This window comes from Crocodylus siamensis, chromosome 1, assembly GCF_052110815.1.
Source record: "Crocodylus siamensis isolate JL-2025a chromosome 1, ASM5211081v1, whole genome shotgun sequence".
In the NCBI taxonomy this organism is placed as follows: domain Eukaryota; kingdom Metazoa; phylum Chordata; order Crocodylia; family Crocodylidae; genus Crocodylus; species Crocodylus siamensis.
In genome coordinates, this window is record NC_143395.1 from 242,054,819 (window position 1) to 242,075,610 (window position 20,792).

Genomic DNA, 20,792 nt, shown 5'->3' on the forward strand with positions numbered 1-20,792 from the left:
GGGCATGATTGAAATACAATGGTAGCAGGCCTCTACTGAATGTACGGGCCATCACCTTGCACTGATTCATCCAGGAACCACAGACCTCACCCAGGAACAGAGACAAGACCAGCATTTGAAAAACAAAAGACCCTGCAGAACCAGCAACTCTCACCATTACAGACATGAGGAACTACACATTTCTGCATGGAGCACACATGCTCAGTACACCAGGGGCTGACCCTTGCCTGGGCATGCCTCCTGTCATGGGTCACACAAGGTCTGCCCCTATAAGGGGCAGCGAAAACAGATCCAGTGGGACACCCATCTGGACCAGCACCATGCCACACCACCTATCCACCCAGAGGCCCTGCCTAGATAGGTAGATATTACCTACATACCTCCTTGTACAATTTGTATTCTCTCTCTTTCCTCCTGGACTTCAGTGGACTTCAGCCCCTGCACCAAGTCTCTTTAACCCCTGCTGTCAGTGTGCGCGCACGTGTGTGCATGCGCAAGGGAACTGATTTGGCATTGTGTCACCATCTCCCCTGTTCAATAAAACCACTGTCATTTGCAAGCTCGAGTTGGGTCATGTTTTACTAAATCCCAGTCCCTTCCTTATCTTAAATCCCAGCCTCATTCTTTCTCCTTCTCAGCTCCAGTCCTCACCCTTTCTATTAGTTTTCCCATCTCCTCCCAATTCCATCTCCCCTTGTCTGCCACCTCTCAGCCTCCCCTGCTCCTACTGTCTTTTCCCTGTGACTCTCTGCTGCCCTGCCACCTGCTGCTTTTCCTGTGGTTTTCTGCTGCCTGTCTCTCTGTTTTCAGGCTTCCCCCACACCTTCTGTAATCTCTCCCCTCCCCCCCTGCAGCTTCCCAGCTCCTATTAGCTGTGCAGTTTTCTCCAGCTCCCAGCACCTACTGCCGCTCCCTGCAACTTCTCTAGCTGCCCCGGAGCCATCATCTGGCTCCCCATACCTAGACCCTCTCTTTAACACTCACATTTTCCCTTAGTCCCATTTTCCCCCTCCCCATCTACCTTTTCAGCTCATCCATAGCTATGGCTCCAGTCCCAGACTGTGCAGGCATGCTTCCCTGTTCTGCAGGCTTTGGGCATTGTCTTCTAATCAATTAAGATCAATTAACTTAAAGTTACCTCCAAGCCTCAGTTCTTCATCCCAGGCCCCTGTAGTCTACCAGTTCTAATCCCAGTCCTGGTAACTTTAACTCCCTACACTTCTACTTTTTTACCTTAACCTTTCCCCAGGTATCCCAAGTACACCAAGCACATACATACATACATATCACAATACCCAACTTAGGAACTCACTTGTGTGTATGTGTAGGTGGGTGGTATGTGTGTAAATTAGTGAATACATAGCTAGATATCATTGTGTGGGGTGGTATATGAATTAATAATCCACATATGTGTATTGAATATGCAGGTGTTGGTAACTGATTGTCTAAATTTGGTGTGTGCCGTGTGTGTGAATCTAGGCTAATTATTTTGAATGTGTATGTGTATCTGAGTTGCTAGTGTGAGAGTATATATGTGTGTATATATATGGGATTGTGTGCATGATATATGAATTAGCAATCTGTATCTAACTTTTGGGGTGTATAGTATATGTGCCTGAGCTGGTAGTGTGTATGTATTTGCCTAATGGGGTGTATGCACCTAGTGAGTGTGTGCTTAATTGATTTTTATGTGTGCATGTGCAGTTGTATTCCACGCCCTCCTGTCTAACAGCACAATATTGAGATCCTGAGCATTGGCCTGACCCCTCAGGGCAAAAATTTGGCCTCAGACTGTGTGGAATAAAACTACTTTTGTTCCTCACTCTGTTTTGAACTTTTTGGCCAGACAAGACTTCAACGGCAGTTACATTGTCTTTTAGGTTTCTGAGGTCAGAGGGGGTGACCTAGTTGAAAAGCATAACTATTGAGGATATGGCTATAGATATTTAATCCCCTTCCTTTTTTCTGATGCAGATGATGAATGGGTTGTGATCACTTTGCTTGCATGCATCAGGTGTGAGATATATTGGTTGCAGACACACAACACATTTACACCTCCTTACTGAGCACCTGGGGCTTGTGTGCCACACAGCACTTGCCAATGCCATGTGCAGTAGGTGTGCCATGGATTGGCCAGCCCTACAGTAGACACTACTGTAGTGCCTCACCACTTGATGGTGGGTGATCTTTTAACAGATTAAATTTATTAGGGCTATAGTGTTGCAAGTAGCAGGGACAGGCTGGCTCCAGCTGCATATGGTTCAGCTTCATCCTTGACCTGCTGCTTGCGATACTATTAAGCTTACTGAAATAGCACAGTGAGGATAGAGAGCCTTTAATCACTGTCAGCTGACAGATCAGAGCAGTGGTGGGGGAGGTTACACATCCAAAATGTGGTAGAACTGTTACATTGCTTATACCTTTGTTATTCACTGAATAGCTAAAGAACCTAATGGCTTTCTAATGATTATATAAGAAAGCCCAAATCACTCATTAGCACACAGAAAACTATGCAGGTGTACTCTATTCCACTATGCTGGGCAGTCTTCCAATTATTTGTCCCCCCATTGTTAAACCTCCTTGTTTTCTTGGAAAACATCACTTGACTTGTCATCTTCCAGGTGTGATCTTCAAGGGCCTTGAAACTTCCTGCTCATTATACCAGCCCAGCCGAGCCTGGTTCCCTTGTATTTATTACCTTCCAGGAAGGGAGCAGGTGAACTTGGTTAGAAGCTGAGAACTAATTAAACTAAGGAGACGTGGGGAGATAAGAGGCCTGCTGGAAGCTGAGTAAGGGTTTTGCTGAATCCTTAGCAAGACAGTATTGGGGTGTAGGGCCTTCAGTCTATCCAGCATCTATCTAACACATAACCCATATACCTCATACTGATGAATTGTGAAACCTGTTTTTCTGAGGGGGAATTTTTCTCCACAGTGATTTACACTGGTATAGAGCTGCATCTAGGCAAAATGCACCTGTGTAAATATATTGTGTTCCTGCCCCTTTAATCTATTAAATAGCTGTACAGTATGTTAATATTGAGGATAAGGATGAGTTACTTTTGTCTTCACTGAAAAAAAAACTTCAGGACTAAGTGGTTAGCTTAAGTTTGGGTTCCTGTGGGTTATTTTTACAAGGGAGAAAGATTGTTGATGAAATAAAGGTGTTTCTTTGATGCAGTCATATTTGCTGATAAAGGCCATTCAAAGCATTTCCCCTGAACACTACAGGAATGAGACAGCAGAAGATCACAGGTGTCTGATCCCAATTCCAAGCCCTTTTCCAGTCAGCATTTAGCTCAAAGTGTTCATCTCTCTCTCAGCTTTTGCTCAGAGGCTTGCTGCCAGTGCTTCTGTGGTGCTTCCCTGCTGCCTTTTCTGTCCCTTGTGCTATTTCGGGCTGCATCTTCATGTGTACAGCTCTAATGAATAATGCCTGGTTCAGATTCTGACTGGTCCTGTACACTGTTTGTTTGGAGTGGAAGCTCTACTGTGTTGGCTATCTATTTCATAAAGGAGTTTTTCTGTTTCTTTGTTTTATCCCAAGTGACAAGTTGGAGCATGCAGCTTCATGTGAATTTAACTCTGTGCATCTATACATGACAATGAGACTTTTATGGCTTCCATCCATAAAGGCAACAAAGAAAACAAAAACAGGAACTAAATATCGGTGACTTGGAGATTGTTGCCAAGCTGGAAAGTTTTTTGGCTCCAAAGTTCTGGAAAGTTTAGATGACATTTTGCATATGCCTCTTTTTAAAGATAACTGTTCTTTGTTGAACATGGATCTCGGTATGAGGGTTTAAATCTCAAAGGCCCCATAAAGTTTGGAGGGATTGGATTGGAGATTTTGGTCATTCCTATCTTCTGTGACAATATTTAGCACAATAGAGAAAGTTGCTATGACTGGCACACCATTTATCCCAATCTGTAAAAATGATACTAACTCTTTTTGTAGAAAATTAGCCTCAACATTTGAATACAAGGAAAGCTCGCTAATTCTTTGTCCATCATTAAAGTGCTGCCAAAAGCAGCTTATACTTAGTAGTGGAAATCAGTTATGAAGTTGATTAAATACAGCCAACAGTGAGCACAACTATAAAACACATGGCCCATATTGGGCAAACATGCTGATGGGAACCTTTCCTTGGTCCTTAAAAAAGAAAGACTGGGCATTCCCTCCATAAGAAACTGGCACCAGGTCTGGAGGTACTTCAATAGCAGGCCAGCATCCAGGAGGGTCAGAGCCAGCCCCAACACCCTCCCTTTGATGCCCAAAATTCTTCATCTTAGTCAATAATAGGTTAGTGCAGCCCATCTGAATAAAATATATACTAGTGTCCCTTTAGTGCTGTCCCCTTCACTGCCAACTTTTTCCTGCCCCAAGTCATGGTAAACCACTACACTGAATACATTTTGACTTCTCCTTCACTCCCACAGGTGAGCTGTACCTCTCTTTCCCAATTTTCAATAATTACTGTTTGTTTGCCAGCTTGAAATGTCTGGCAAATGTCACCAAATGGGGCCTCAACACTTCATCCGTAATCCCTTTATTGCCACCTTCCGCAACCTAGTGCATACAATTATTGTGGCCCCACTCTCCATGTGGTAGAGCCAGGTCAGCCCATCATTCACTGATCAGTGAATGATCAGTTCATTTCCTGCATCAGAAACACCCTGTGGAAGACCAACAACCTCCTAATGTACTGGCACACAACACTGTCAGCTGAGGACTGTAAAGTGGGACTGAGCTGCAGACTTACTACCAGAAAACAATAGTAGAGGATGATGAAGAGGTGGCAGAGATCATATGGCAGAGGTGCCACTGGCATAAACTATTCAAAGACACCCCCTTGGGGAGGAGAGCAGTGATGAGAAGGAAGAAGACAGAGACAGCAAAGAAGAAAACAAATTGAGCAGATTGAGTGACAGTGACAGTGACAATGACAGAGACAACACCAAAGACAGTGACATGAACTAAAAGACTAGATACTAAGGGAAGGAACAGAGGAAGTGTGTCTGATATCCCCTAGCAGCCCCTACCATGCCAAGTTTGCTTCAAAGCACCCTCTTTCTCATCTGCCACACCTTGATCTTAAATATATTAAAAGGGAGGCTGCCTCATCTTCTTGGTCACGGTGCTCCTGCTACCCCACATCTTGCTTCTATAATGAGGTTCCAGGCACCCCATCCTTATGGACTATGCATGGCTCCAATCATCCATGTACCGCACCCTAAGCCTCACAGATGTATTGGACATGGTTTGATCTGTCTCGCTCTCTGTGCCCTCTCAGGCGCTACGCAGCCTTGTCATGGAACCATGCCCCACAGGTGCTCTTCAATTGCTGCCCCCCGCCTTGCTCTGGGGCCTGCTCATGCTGCCCCCCACCTTGCTCTGGGGACTGCTCACGCTCAGGTGGCCATAGCTATGCCTGGCCTCAACTCTCCTCCTCAGGGTCTCAAACCCTGCAGATGGGCTCAGATGGCTGTAGCCATGCCTGGCCCCTTTGCTCTAGGGCCGGGGTCTGCGCACCCCAAAATGCTGCACCCTCTCTGGCACCAGGGTCTCCATGCAATCGTGGGTCCCCTATGAGGCCTCCTCCAACCCCTAATAGCCTCACCCAAGCCACCGGTTGTAAACAGTAAACAGAAGAATCAACCCCTTGGCTATAACATAAACCTACGCCATCTGGCTATAACAAAATTTGAACCACTCCAGGGCTTCTCCATCTCTCACCAGTATTGCATTGTTCAGTCATTCAAGCCTCTTCCTTTTCTTCACTCCAACAGAGTTCCTACCCTTATGGCTGCTGGCAAGGAACTCCCCTTACCTGGCTTCAGCCTTGGGGTTTATATATAGGCCAGGCCTTGCCCCTTTCCGGTCAGCTGACTCACAGTGGTTGCCCCAGCAACCTACACCTGTGCTTCTTCATTACTTTTCTGGCTGCCCTGGTAACCAGCAGCTGATCTCCCCACTCACTGCTAGGGCTCTCTCCCTAGCTGTTTCCACTCTAAGGAGCAGGGCACCTGCATGCTCTGCGACACACCTCCCCTTTTTATAGGAGAAGAGCACCGAGGACATGTGTGTGTGTATATATATATATGTGTGTGTGTGTGTGTGTGTGTGTGTGTGTGTGTGTGTGTGTGTGTGTGTGTATACTCCTAGCTAAAAGGGAGGTGTACACCCAATGGAAAGAAGGGGAAATCACCAGGGATGACTATACTGCAGTTGCTCGGGGATGTAGGGGGGCAGTCAGGAAGGCCAAGGCAGAGATGGAACTGGGACTAGCTTCCCAGACTGAGAACAATAAGAAGTCCTTCTTTAAATACATAGGGGGTAAAAAGAAGGTTCCGGGTAATGTGGGGCCCCTGCAGGACACGTTAGGAAATTTGGTCGTCGCACCAGGCAACAAAGCCAACATGTTTAACGATTTCTTTGCCTCCATTTTCCTAAGCAGGGACCGGAACAGTCACCCCCCTCCTGGGCCCCCGTCAGGCCCCAGGGGAGGCACACCTAGGCCAAGGGTTAGTGAGGAACTAGTTAGGAAACTTCTGGAGGGACTGGGCGTATTCAAGTCAGCCGGTCCAGACGATCTCCACCCTAGTGTACTAAAGGAATTGGCTGAGGTCATTGCAGGACCCCTGGCACGGCTTTATGAGCACTCATGGTACTCTGTTGTGATGTCAGAGGACTGGAAGAGGGCCAATGTGGTTTCCATCTTCAAAAAGGGGAAGAAGGAGGACTATAGGCCAGTTAGTCTTACCTTGATCCTAGGCAAGCTGTTTGAGAAAATTATTCTGGCACATATCCACAAGGGGCCAGCAGGGAAGGTCATGCTTAGGGGTAACCAACATGGGTTCATTAGCAGCAGGTCCTGTCAGACCAACCTGGTGGTCTTCTATGATCAGATCACCAAATTATTAGATGCAGGGGTAGCAGTGGACATAGTCTTTCTGGACTTTTGGAAGGTCTTTGACACTGTCTCTAACCCTGTTTTCATTAAAAAACTGGGGGACTGTGGTGTCGACACCCACACAGTCAATTGGGTCGCCAACTGGCTGGAGGGCTGCACCCAGAGAGTGGTGGTGGATGGGTCATTTTCAACCTGGAGGAATGTGGGCAGTGGGGTTCCACAGGGCTCAGTCCTTGGGCCCACACTGTTCAACATCTTCATCAGTGACTTGGACGAGGGGGTAAAAAGCACCCTGTTCAAATTTGCTGATGACACTACGATGTGGGGGGATGTGGGCATGCTAGAAGGGAGGAACAGGCTCCAATCGGACCTAGAGAGGTTACAAGGGTGGGCGGATGAAAATAGGATGAGATTCAACACCAACAAGTGCAAAGTGATGCACCTGGAGAGGAACAGCTGGCACCATACCTACAGGACGGGGAACTCCCTTCTTATCAGTACAGAGGTGGAAAAGGATCTTGGAGTCATCATTGACTCCAAGATGAACATGGGCCAGCAGTGTGGGGAGGCAGTCAGGAAGGCCAACTGTACCTTGTCATGCATCCACAGTTGCATCTTGAGCAGGTCCAGGGAGGTAATACTCCCCCTCTATTCAGCACTGGTCAGGCTGCAGCTGGAGTACTGTGTCCAGTTCTGGGCACCGCACTTCAAGAGGGATGTGGACAACATGGGGAGGGTCCAGAGGAAGGCCACTCACATGATCGGGGGCAGCAGGGCAGGCCCTATGAGTGGAGACTATGGGAGCTGAACCTGTTCAGCTGAGGGGAGATCTAGTGGCCATTTAAAAACTAGTCAGAGGGGACCAGCAGGCATTGGGGGAGTCCCTGTTCCCCCTAGCACTGCCAGGAGTGACAGGAATAAGGGTCACAAGCTGGCAGAGGGTAGATTCAGACTAGACATCAGGAGGCGCTACTTCACTGTCAGGGCGGCTAGGATCTGGAACCAACTTCCAAGTGAAGTGGTGCTGGCTCCTACCCTGGGGGTCTTTAAGACAAGGCTAGACAATCACCTTGCTGGGGTCATTTGACCCCAGTAATCTTTCCTGCCATGGTGGGGGGTTGAATTAGATGATCTACTCAGGTCCCTTCTGACCCTAGAAACTATGAAACTATATCTATGTATACACACAGGCACACACAACCTTGGGGGATGACCTAATCGGTGACCTAGTGATCGATGGGAAGTTAGGTGACAGCGACCACGAGCTGATCACCTTCACCATCCGCTGTAAAGCTGGCAAGTCAGTCAGCAACACAGAAGTCCTTGACTCCAGAAAAGCCGACTTTGACAAGCTCAAGAGGCTAGTCGGTCAGGCCCTCAGGGACCATGACCCCAGGGAGATGGGAGTTCAAGAAGAGTGGTTGCTTCTCAAGGAAGCGATCCTCAGTGCACAAGCTAAATCTATTCCAACACGGAAGAAAGGCAGCAAGAAGGCACAGCAGCCCCCCTGGCTCTCCAGAGACCTAGCGGACCTACTGTGGCTAAAAAGGAAAGTCTACAAAGGATGGAGGACGGGATTCACCTCCAAGGAGGATTACTCCACGCTGGTCCGGTCCTGCAGGGACCAAACCAGGAAAGCCAAGGCTGCAACTGAACTCCAACTAGCTTCAGGCATCAAGGACAACAAAAAGTCCTTTTTCAGGTATGTGGGGAGCCAGAGGAAAAGCAAGGGCAATGTTGGACCCCTGCTAAACCAGATGGGGCAACTGACAAGTGACGCCCAGGAAAAAGCCAACCTATTAAATAGGTATTTGCGTCAGTCTTTCATCAGTCACACGGGATGCCCATGCCTGCTATGGGACAGGGAAATCTGGGTGAGGGGGATCCCCTACCCTCCATCAATGCTGACCTCGTGAAGGAACACCTTGAGAAGCTGGATACCTTCAAGTCAGCTGGCCCTGACAACCTGCACCCCAGGGTACTCAAGGAGCTGGCGGGCGTCATAGTCCAGCCCCTGTCACGGGTCTTTGAAAACTCCTGGCGCTCTGAAGACTGGAAGAAGGCCAATGTGGTGCCGATCTTCAAGAAAGGGAGGAGAGTGGATCCGGCTAACTACAGGCCCATTAGCCTGACTTCTATCCTGGGGAAGATCTTAGAAAAGTTTATTAAGGAGGCCATCCTTGAGGGACTGGCCCAGGCTAACATTCTAAGGGACAGCCAGCACGGGTTTGTTGCGGGTAGGTCTTGTTTGACCAATCTCATTTCCTTCTATGACCAGGTGACCTATCACCTGGACAAGGGAGAAGAGATTGATGTCATATATCTTGACTTCAAAAAAGCCTTTGATCTGGTATCCCATGATCACCTCTTGGCCAAACTGCCCAGTTGTGGCCTTGGCTCCACCACGATCCGCTGGCTGGGAAATTGGCTTCATGGTCGGACCCAGAGGGTTGTGTTTGATGGCAGTCACTCATCGTGGTGCCCTGTGACCAGTGGGGTCCCTCAAGGCTCTGTCCTGGGACCCATACTGTTCAACATCTTCATTAATGATGTGGACATTGGAGTTAGGAGTGGACTGGCCAAGTTCGCCGATGACACCAAACTTTGGGGCAAAGCATCCACGCCAGAAGATAGGCGGGTGATCCAGGCTGACCTGGACAAGCTCAGCAAATGGGCAGACGAGAACCTGATGGTGTTTAACACCGAAAAATGCAAGGTTCTCCACCTTGGGAGGAAAAACCTGCAGCACCCTTATAGGCTCGGCAGTGCTACGTTGGTTAGCACTACAGAAGAAAAAGACTTGGGGGTCATCAATGACCACAAGATGAACATGAGCCTGCAATGCGATGCTGCGGCTAGTAAAGCGGCCAAAATGCTGGCGTGCATCCATAGATGCTTCTCGAGCAAACCCCGGGACGTCATTCTCCCCTTGTACTCGGCCTTGGTGAGGCCGCAGCTGGAGTACTGCGTCCAGTTTTGGGCTCCACAATTCAAAAAGGATGTGGAGAAGCTTGAGAGAGTCCAGAGGAGAGCCACGCGCATGATCAGAGGTCAGGAAAACAGATCTTACGATGACAGGCTGAGAGCCACGGGACTCTTTAGCCTGGAAAAGCGTAGGCTCAGGGGTGATCTGATGGCCACCTATAAGTTTATCAGGGGTGAGCACCAGGATCTGGGGGAACATCTGTTCACCAGAGCGCCCCAAGGGATGACGAGGTCGAACGGTCACAAACTCCTGCAAGAGCGTTTCAGGCTGGACATAAGGAAGAATTTCTTTACTGTCTGAGCCCCCAAGGTCTGGAACAGTCTGCCATTGGAGGTGGTTCAAGCACCTACAATGAACACCTTCAAGAGTAAATTGGATGCTTATCTTGCTGGGATCCTATGACCCCAGCTGACTTCCTGGCCTTTGGGCAGGGGGCTGGACTCGATGATCTCCTGAGGTCCCTTCCAGCCCTAATGTCTATGAAATCTATGAATATAAGACAACCCCCAATAATTAGACTACATATATGGAAAATTATAAATCTCTTACACACGCACATATGACTTAAATTCTCTCTCTCTCTCTCTCTCTCTCTCTATATATATATATATACACATCCCCCCAAAAACCCAAAAGAAGTAGGAGGGGGAGAAATTTAAGGCAAATCTGCAATAAATAGATTCTATACATGGAAAATAATAAGAACTTCATAATTTTTCCATATGTGTAGTCTAGTTATTGGGGTTGACTTATGTTCAGGCTTGTCTTATATGAAAGTAAATATGGTAAATGATGCCCTATTTTGAGGATTTAGAAGGAATTTAAGTCATGTGTAAGTTCTTCATTACCTTTCTCCAAAAAGGGGACTGTGGTTCTTTGAAACTAATGGAAGTCTATGCAGATATGACTGTAAAGTATACCCTGTCCATGTTTTTTGTGTCCTGTGGACTTCGTGTTACATGATGAGAAACAGATTCAGGATTTTACAAACTGGGGTGTGGTTGCAGCAACTTGTGCTGTAGGGGTGGCTGCATCCCCTGCTTCCGACCTCCTCTCTCTGCTCCTCCCAACCTGGGCTGACAGACAATGCTCCAGGAGTGGCAAGAGAAGACTTAAATGTCAAGGAAAGAAAACATTACACCCCTCTCTTTTTCTTTCCTCTCTGTCTCCTCCTCTCCCACTTGTCCCCAGCCCCTGCACTCCTGTTTGCTGCTGCCAGGTGCTATCTTGGAGTGAGAGGAGCTCCTGCCTGCCTCAGCAGAATGCTCAGGGGCTGCACTCACTGGAGACTGCAGCAATAGCCAGGCAGTGCATTACCTCTCCCCATGTGTGCTCCTGGGCTAGCAGGGAGCACCTAGGAGAAAGCAGTGACGGGGGCTGCACCTGCCCACTACTGCAATCCTATGCCAAGCACAGTCCCTGTGTAGCCCAGCTGCAGCCCCCCACTCGCTGGGTGTTCTCCCTGAGACAGCCAAGAGTGGGGGGAATCAGAGGGGAGGGGATGTGCATTTGAGCATGGAAGAGAAAAGAGGTCCCTTCTTTGAGGTAAGACTTAAGTCTGTGACCTGCTTCTCCAGTAGCATGTTTGGAAGGGTAGAGGGGAGGGGGGTGCAGCCACACCACTGCACCGCCTCTGGATCCATCCTAGATTGTTATAGTGTTATATGACTGTGAACCCGCTGCACAGTATGAGAAAAGAATAGTGATATAGATGCATGTTAGAGACATATTTCTTGTAGAGTGTTCCTGACAAATATATGTGCATGCTTTTTTTATATACATATATGTAGATATATTGGTGTGTAAGGTTGTCATCATGGATTCATGAAAATATATGATGTTATTATCTAGGTATTTAGAACAGTCGAATTGCTGCATTAAAATGCACATGGTGTAGTAAAAATGTGTTCGTTCTAATAGATACCTTTTATATATTATTGCTATAGAATGAGAGATGAAGGGAAAACTGCAAGATATGAGAAATGACTCCAGTGGTGGTAGCATGTGGTAACATTTGCCTTGGGCATCAGTTGGGGGTAGATGTCATATATTTATGTCATGATATAATGGCACACTGTAGGCCATTCTTGTATTCATTCTTATTCCAAGCTCATTTGTCAATTGTCTGCATAAATTCAACATCTTCATGCAGGCAAGTTTATGTATCTCTTTGCAGTTGACTGTAAACAAATTGCAAGTGTTGTCTGGCAGGAGATAAGATAGATGGAGTTGGTTGGGGTGAGGTTCTTGCAGTCTCAGTGTGATATTACAAACTTACCTGTTGGCTGCTGTTTTCCACTGGAAAAATTTGGGGCCTGACAGTAGATGTCATATCTAAAAATGAGTGGAACAGGATTTTTTGGGAGCTGAATAAGTTAGTTTTATTCTTAAAAAAATGTCTCTGAAGGTTCCGTTTAGCTAAGTTGCTGCTGTAAGGGGTTGGGCTCATTGAACACAATGCCTATAACAAAAATGAAGAGAAGTTGTTGTTCAACTATATTTTAGTCAGCACATTTGGGTCTCTGATTTTCACTTTATTATAGAACCTGAACCTTTAAGTAACAGTTTTATTGGACCTAGGTACAGGCCCGGAACTCTTATTTGAGGCTATGGCCTTTAAGGGTGACACGTGATATTGTTGAATGAAGGCTTTAGACTTTTTTTAAATGCCTTTTTTGTGTGATCTGCTCCTCTTGTAGATTGCATTAATGGCAGGGAGATCAGCTATTGTCATCATATACCGATTAGTGAGCCAAGGGATTGCTGTGATTCCCCTCCTGCCACTGTCACCCCAGGCAGCACTGTTGAGCAGGTCTCTCTAAAAAGAAATAAGCCATTCTAGGTGTAGAACTAGTGGAGCCAGGGCAAACCCAAGATCATATATGGTGACTTCCATGCACTAACCTGGCTCAGGGCATATGGAAAAATACATATTAGGATACAGTGAAATGTTCTATCTGGAACATAATGTGTAAAATATTAAGGCACTGTAAAGTCCCACGCCAACTGCCCAACAGCTAACTCTCCTGTGCCAACTTCTGAAACCATTTTTTTCCAATAGTAAACTATTCTGTTCTAAATATCTCTCCAGCACTTCCCTAAAAGGGTGAGCTTCATGATCTGAGATGTGGTATACTATTATATGGTTGCTATATACCCGCCTCAAATGACATCATTTTAACAATGGGCAAACTAACTCCTAGGGAATAAAATATAGGCATTTGTAATGTCAGCTGTTTGTCATTTCCATAATCCTGCTGAATAGAAATTCAAAATGTAATTTCAAGTGATGTAATTAACCATTTAGGGCAACAGGAACAATAACAAAAATCCCAAACCTCAACTTTAACTTGTTATCAGAAATTACCAAAAGGTAATTTCTTTGTCTTATTAAATCTTCACATATCTTTCTGAGATGGAATTTGAATATGAACCACATCTAATAAATATACAAGTGTATCATATTACTGTTGTCATGGAATCCACTGTTTGAAATGATCCACAGCAGGCCAGGGTGTTCCTGATATTTTCTTGACCATTCACTATGATACAATTACTGTTTTTATAGGAACAACTTAAATGTTAAACTTTCTTCTCTTTCAATCTTTTCCACTCTTTTCCATTACCTTTACCTCTGTTTGCTACACAAAGCTCATCCGCAAATAGTCACACCAGTTCCATTTTTTTTTTACTGTTGTCCTTTTTGTTTACGTGAAGAATGGTGAACCAGGATTTTCATTATGATTTTTATTTACATTCAGTACAAAAGAAACTAAAATGTATTGCATGTACAATACATAATGGTAAAATAGTTTCAACTGATCCTGTTATAAAAGTATGTATTTGTAATTTATTCAAACAATTCAGTCTTGCACTGGGGCAAAAATGTAGGAAAGATATATTAATTAGCTCTCAATTCCCCCCACCCCCGCATACCTGTAATCTTGAAACCTCTGCAAATCAATATGGCTTTGTTTAATGTGCTGACCATTTCTCCTTCGGAAAAGTGCATATGCATGTGCATATATCTAGATAAATAAGGGTAGCTATCCAATGGACTGACTATGGATACATTATTTATTATGGGTTACTGATGATCTTATATCTCACAAGTGGCAGAGCAAAGCGGATTCACAAGGTGCTATGAAAGCTCATCAATAACTTGAAGCAATAAATAATGTATTTTTGTCTACCAGTTGGATATATTGTTCATGCAACAGTGATTTTTCTAAGTGTTTAATAATAATTTTTGAGTGAGGAAGGGAATCATCTTGCTTGAATTTGGAGAAAGATTTGAAAATAATCTTTATTTTTATTCTGTAATTCAACACGTTTATTTTAATTATGTTGCTGTTTTGAGCTGATAGAAATATGAAAATAATTTTCAATGTGTGTCAATTTAACCTCTTGTACTGCTGGAACAGTTAAAATAGATATCTTCTTCATCAGATATAGATATTATTTTAATTCTATTTGGTGTCCTTTAAAATTTTTACTCTATGTTGGCAGGGCATATGTGAAAACTGAACTTGGTGATCTAATGCCATTTATATCAATGAGTGCCTTTGGATGAGGTCTTGTTTGTTTATGATTGGTCTGATTAATCATATGGTACTTTAATTCCCTGACTGGATGATAATATATAATCATCTCTTGATGATTATTTTTGGATAAAAAATTGTTTGTTTTTTAAAATATTTATTTATTTATTTTTTGCAAATTCTTGTGTGTGTGCATGTTTGGTCATAATTTTTTGCAATGTTCACACACCTCGAATGCACCTTCAACAGTTTAGCCTTTTGGAAATAGACTTTGTGCCAACTTTAAACCTGCTTGCCTGTGTACTTTGATTGCTTGTTCCATGAATATATGACCTGTAAAAAGCATGTTCTGTTAGTGTAGGTTTCTCAGCATTTTGGAATGAATGTGGAATTAGAGACTTGGGGCTATTGCCACAAAATAACATAAGCACTGCAATGCTCCTCTTCCTCCAATGTTTTAGTCAAAGCCCAAACTAATGGATCAGATTTTTCAGGTGAGAGATGAGAAAACTTGGCTTGTGGATCCTGATGGGCAGAAGCATATAATCTTGTCCCTTGCTATGTGCACATTATTTTTGAAACTACCAAAAGGATTCAACCCTGCTTCAGTCAAGTTCTTACTCCCACTGGCACCAATGAAGACAGGAAAAGCTTTTACTGGTAGTCTTTAGTTTTGTCTGTTAGCATTCCATGATTTCCTGAAAGTGAAATTCATCCCTATGTAAAGGGACAAGAGAAAGCTGGTACTAAAATCGCATGCAAACCAGAAATTAAATAGGAATTAAATGGTGCACAGCCTTTGAGCTGGTTCTATGAGCAAAGCTGAATTTCCCCATAAGCAGATTCTTAGCTTGCAGTGATGAGCTTTCAGTGTCACATTATCCTATTGTCAAAACAGCACAAGGCAGCTGGAGAGTTTTAATGAATCTGAGTTCTAGTGAATCATGAGACATGAGTAGATCTTTTTCCTTCCCCTCTTTCCTTCCCCAAATGTAGAGATCCTGAAGGCCCATCACACAATGCAGTACAGATCATTAGGTTCTCCATCATGTTCTGTTTTTTTTTCTTGGGATGTGGCATCCCTAAATCCCTGCCTACGTTGTTCAGTTTAGTCTGACCATTTTTTGTACGGGCCTCTGCTTCGTACCAGATCCAAAAACATGGTCTTTTGCAAATGCTTGTCTTTTCTCTGAGCTCCTCATTGGTGCAAATGATTGTTTCTTTTGCACCAATTTTTATTCTGATTGTGGCACTACTGTATATAATCACTATATGCTCTGTGAACTGACACTAAGTGCCCAAATCTGAAGGGTCAGAGAAAGACAAATACACAGTAAAAATAAATTATCCAAGTTCATAACTCCTAAAATATTAGATTCTTATCCTTGCCTTACTGACCTTCCCTGGAGAAAGCCCTCCTTAATAAGGCATCTTTTCTCACAATGTATAGCCACATAAGTATTGAGGTGCATATTCCAGTTTAACATTTTTCTTTATTCATAACAATACTGAAACATGAAACAATATAATATGAGAGCAGTGAATGTAACCAAGTGCATTTTGGGTGAAAGTTTCTGATCAGAATGTCATAAACAGTACCATGAAAAATAAATTATCTGATTTTTCTTCCCTTCCAGCCTTATCTCTAAAGAAGAGAAAGGGAGGAGACGGTGAGAGAAAGATCAAGGCACCTCAAAGGGGATGTAGTTAGTGAGGTACATATGATATTAGCCCTTGAACAACAATGAGGGTGCAGCTGCCATCTACAGCAATGGAGTTAATAAAATATTTTCTCCTATATCTAGCTTATTTTTCAGATCTTTGTTTTCTTGCAGAATTTCCATAATGAGCATGTTGTGCCTGTCAGGGGTTGCCTTCCTTACTGAACCTTTCATCCCCAAAGTCTCAAACTTCACAGTCACTTTCATCCCCAAAGTCTCAAACTTCTTGTCAAAACCTATAATTACCTTTGAGAATCAAATCTGCCATTAATCATCTCAGAAAAGCCACGTCACTTGAAGTGCTGGAAATGCATAGGGACCTCCTGTATCTATGTCATCTCTCTGGACTTAGCCGTCCTGTTCTGGAAAAACGGAAAATAAGCTAAAGTGAGCTTTGTTGGAATAACAAGACTTTCAAATAATAATACTGCATTATGTGAAGATAATCTAGTCATCTTTTTCTTTCCATCTTTCCTCTCTTTTCTTCAATCAAACAAAGAGTGAAGCCCCTTCTGTCAAATGAAGATAGATGCAAGCCCCTTCCATTAACTTCTACAATATGGACCCAACAGTTGGAGATGGTTTTTAGGAGATAAATATTTTTGTGGCAATATTTCTCCCAGAATCCTTACCCAATCAGAAGTCATACGAGTAAGCACATATTTTACAATTCTGGGTAATCATTTGTGAAAAATGGAAAAAAATCTTTAAAAAATTCAAAGTGTCTTTATTAAAAGGCTTTGGGAAGGAAATTGATTAAAAAAATGCATGGAACCTTTTTATAGATTTCATAGATTTTAGGGTCGGAAGGGACCTATTAGATCATTGAGTCTGCCCCCCTGCCCTAGGCAGGAAAGTGTGTCTGTCCTAGCTCCTCTTAAATACCTCCAAGAAAGGGGATAGCACCACCTCCCTTGGAAGCATAGTCCATATTTTGGCAATCCTCACTGTAAAGGATTTTTTTCCTGATGCCCAAGCTAAATTTGCTCTCCTTAAGTTTGTGGCTATTGTTTCTAGTTACCCTGATGGGTGCCCTTCGTAAACAGAGTATTCCCTTTTTCCTGCTGTCTTCCCCCCCACCCCATATGAGTTTGTAGATGAACACAAGATCACCTCTCAGCCTTCTCTTGCAGAGGCTGAAGAGATTCAGATCCCTCAATTGGTCCTCATAGGGTTTTTTCTGTAGGCTTTAAACCAGATGGGTGAAACTCCTCTAAAACCTTTCCAGGTTATCCACATTCCTCTTATGTTTTTATAAAGACTTTTTGGTTCTTTTAATTTTTTCTTAGAAAGAGTTGATTTTGTTTTTGAGAACAAATTGCCAATTAGAAAAGGACATCAATCAGAAAAATAACTAATATTTTTTTCATTTTACTTCAATTGGTTAAATATTATCTATTTTATTCAGCATTTCTCTGATGGGTAAATATTATTATAATCAGACATGGTTTGTAATGAGAAAATACAGTGGAAGTTATCAGTGGATTAATTTAATAGTCCAATTCAATATTCGATTATGAGCTTGCTTTGGTTAAGACACTGAGTACAATATGTGAATGTAGTTTCTGTGAGAACTGTAATATAGTAGTGCCTCAAAGAGGCAAGTGGTCAATTTCTTTGCCTTGCTGTGTCCTCCTGGTGATACTCCAGCCTAATCGCAGCTGAAGAAAAGGGGATTTTTGCTGGAATTCAGGGAGAACATAATTTTAAAGAGATGTAACTTTGAACAAAAGCTTGGATCAATATCCAAGTTTCCAAACTTTTAGCTTTGTCCATTGTAGAGAGAGAATCTCAAAACCTTAACATTCCAACTTTGTTGCATGCTATTTCCTGATCTATAAATGAAAAACAGATTCATTCATTTCTTTCTTTCTTTTTTAGTTAATCTCCTTGTGTAGGACACTTGGGATGTCAAGGCTCTAGGACATTAGAAATGAGTGTGAATGCAAATTTGTATTTTTTCAAGGTTCAGGAATGTTCATATTTGACCTGAGGTTTTGTGTCAAATCTGTCCCCCAGATGGACTCTAAGATGATAACAGTAAGAAAAAAAATCTGTAACAAATATATAAAATATTCAGTGTCTGATTCGTTGTAGGCTTCATCATTTGAAGGTAATTCAGAAGCAAGGGCTGCAATCCTAAGGGAAATAGGAAAGGCATGTCTGAAGTCAATAAAAATAGGGACTAGAAATGTCCTGCTAGTATGGGATGCAGTAATGTGCTTTGTGGATAACAAGTAAAAAACACAAGGCTAATTGGAAAGTACTTATTCAGTAAGGGACAAAAGTTAGGGATACTAACGAGAAGGCTGATTAGTGAGCCAAGAGAATTGAAGAGGAGGAGCCTGTTGTAGTTTGTATGAGACATGACAGATGGGTGACTGGGGATATTGAAAGGGAAATTCAAATATGTACCTTTGAAACAGAAAGGATATGGAAATAGTACTGTATTTTATTGCATGTAATTATATTATATATAATTCCATTCTTCAGGGCTTTTCCTGGTTGCTTATAGTGGCCAAGATTGTTTTCCTCCCTCTTAAATATGTACCTTGGCTTCTGTGACATTTTTTTTGGTCTTCTACTGAAGTATCCAAGATTTGTCTACAGCTAGAGAGGGAGGAGTGGTCAAGGTACGTCAGTACTATCAGTGGTATTAGGCAATCTCTAAGGTCCTGACATAGGCATCTTGCTCCTATGCTTGTTGAAACCAATCTCCAGATTTAGCTTCAAAGGAAATTTATGCTTGTTATAGGAAATTAGGAGCTGCTTTGTGACTTTGGAGGTATGTGCTGTAATAGGTGTTTAAAAGATGTCTTTTGGACTTAACATCTATTGTGTGGTTGCCTGTGATTGCAGGGATCTGGGCTTAGTTCCTCTTCTAGTTCTGTATTGTTAGGTGGTAAGTGAAACAATATATCTATGCAATATGTACATAAATGCAATGACATGAGGGAACATGGCTTACTTGATGCTGTCAAGCTAATGCAATTTTAGAAGATTGGGACTATTTCATAGGAAAATCTGAGTGGTAACAGTTAAAAATAAAAATGTCTAAATGGATGTTATATCATTTTCACATGATGTTATAACATCCTGATGCTGAATAAGAGCAGTGCTAGCTGTATCTTGGCATCTTGTCAAACCTCTGTTATAGAATTAATTTTCTATCTCCTGACCACCTTAAATAAGAATAAAGAATGTAACTGTAGATGGGAGATAGTTTAGGTATGGACAGGAACAACAACAAAACATTCCAAAGGAGAATTTCTATTCAATGCATCTTCCCATTTAAACTGATATTAGAATGTGCACAGCTTGCCAGTGGATGCCAGGAGTAGTTACAAGGGGAGTCTACCTGAAAGTGAAGAAGTAAAAGTGGGAAATATGTTAAATGAGAACCAGTTAGGGAACCACTGATACTGGAGTAACATTAGAATAACACTTTCAAGAATAACTGAAAATACTAGAACAAAACAACTGATCCCCCAAAGGTAAGTGGGGCAGAGGGAGCCGGCACAGCTGATCCGGAAGGAAAGCCCCCCGGATCCCTTTTAGCTGAGCTGGTAGGGAGCCACACCACACAAACTGAGAGCGCAAACAGGCGCGCTCTGTAAAAGTGCACCGGCGGGCGGGCAGGAAGGGCCAGGTGGAAGACTCCTGTAAGGGTAGGACAAAGGCACCACACCAAAATATAAATAAACAGCAACTTATATAATGGTATCAATGTGGAGTGCCACTAAGGCCCCTGCCTGGGGGGCACTGCCTACCCAGGGCTTGTTTGAAGCCTCCACCCAGACAGCTCATGGGGGAGCTGGCGTCCCCCTGACCCATGGGGGCCAGGGGGGCAGGGATTTAGGATCCCCACACCTATCCTGCAGGTGCCCGTCTTAGGGCCCTGGAGGTGCAGGTGGGGGAGCTCCAGGAGGAGGTTAGCAGGCTGAGGGGAATCAGGGAGGTGGAGGATGAAATTGATGGTTATTTCCTTTCCCTGCAGGGCCATGCACCAAAGGAAGAAGCACCCAGGGAAGTGCCCTCCACTGCAGAGTGGCAGACGGTCACATCCAGAACCAGGGCTGCTCACAGCAAAGCAGTACCCGTTCCTCCAGTTAGCTGAAGAACAGGTACAAGGCCCTGGCAAAGCTGCAGGAGAAGGAAGGGGAGGAGGAAACCTCCGAAGAGGAGGAAACTTCACACTCTCCACATTCTGAACAGGCCGAAGGAGCTAAGCAGGCCTGGAGGAGGAAACGTTGATTGATCGTCATAGGCGAGTCCATCCAGAGAGGTACAGAGGATCCCATCTGACATGCGAGGTCTACTGCCTGCCCGGAGCAAAGATTCAGGATGTGATGGGGATGATCCAGGCCATGATCCAGCCCACCAATTACTACCCCATGCTCCTAATCCATGTAGGTACTAATGATGTGCCCAGGAGAAGCCCTGATCACCTTATGATGGACTACCACACTCTGGGGGGCGTGCTGAGGGAGATAGGGGCACAGGTAGTTTTCTCTTCTGTCCTACCAGTAAGCGGGTGTGGAAGATGACATGAGACCTGCATCAGAGAGACCAATTGGTGGCTTTGGGAATGGTGTTTCAAGGTAGGCTTCGGCTTCCTAGACAACAACCT

General features: G+C 43.9%; 1 pseudogene; it reads left to right on the forward strand.

The window, feature by feature from the left end:
• LOC149874318 (uncharacterized) overlaps positions 1 to 20,467 on the forward strand; it is a 58,146-nt pseudogene extending 37,679 nt beyond the window's left edge.
• Positions 20,468 to 20,792: the final 325 nt, after the last annotated feature.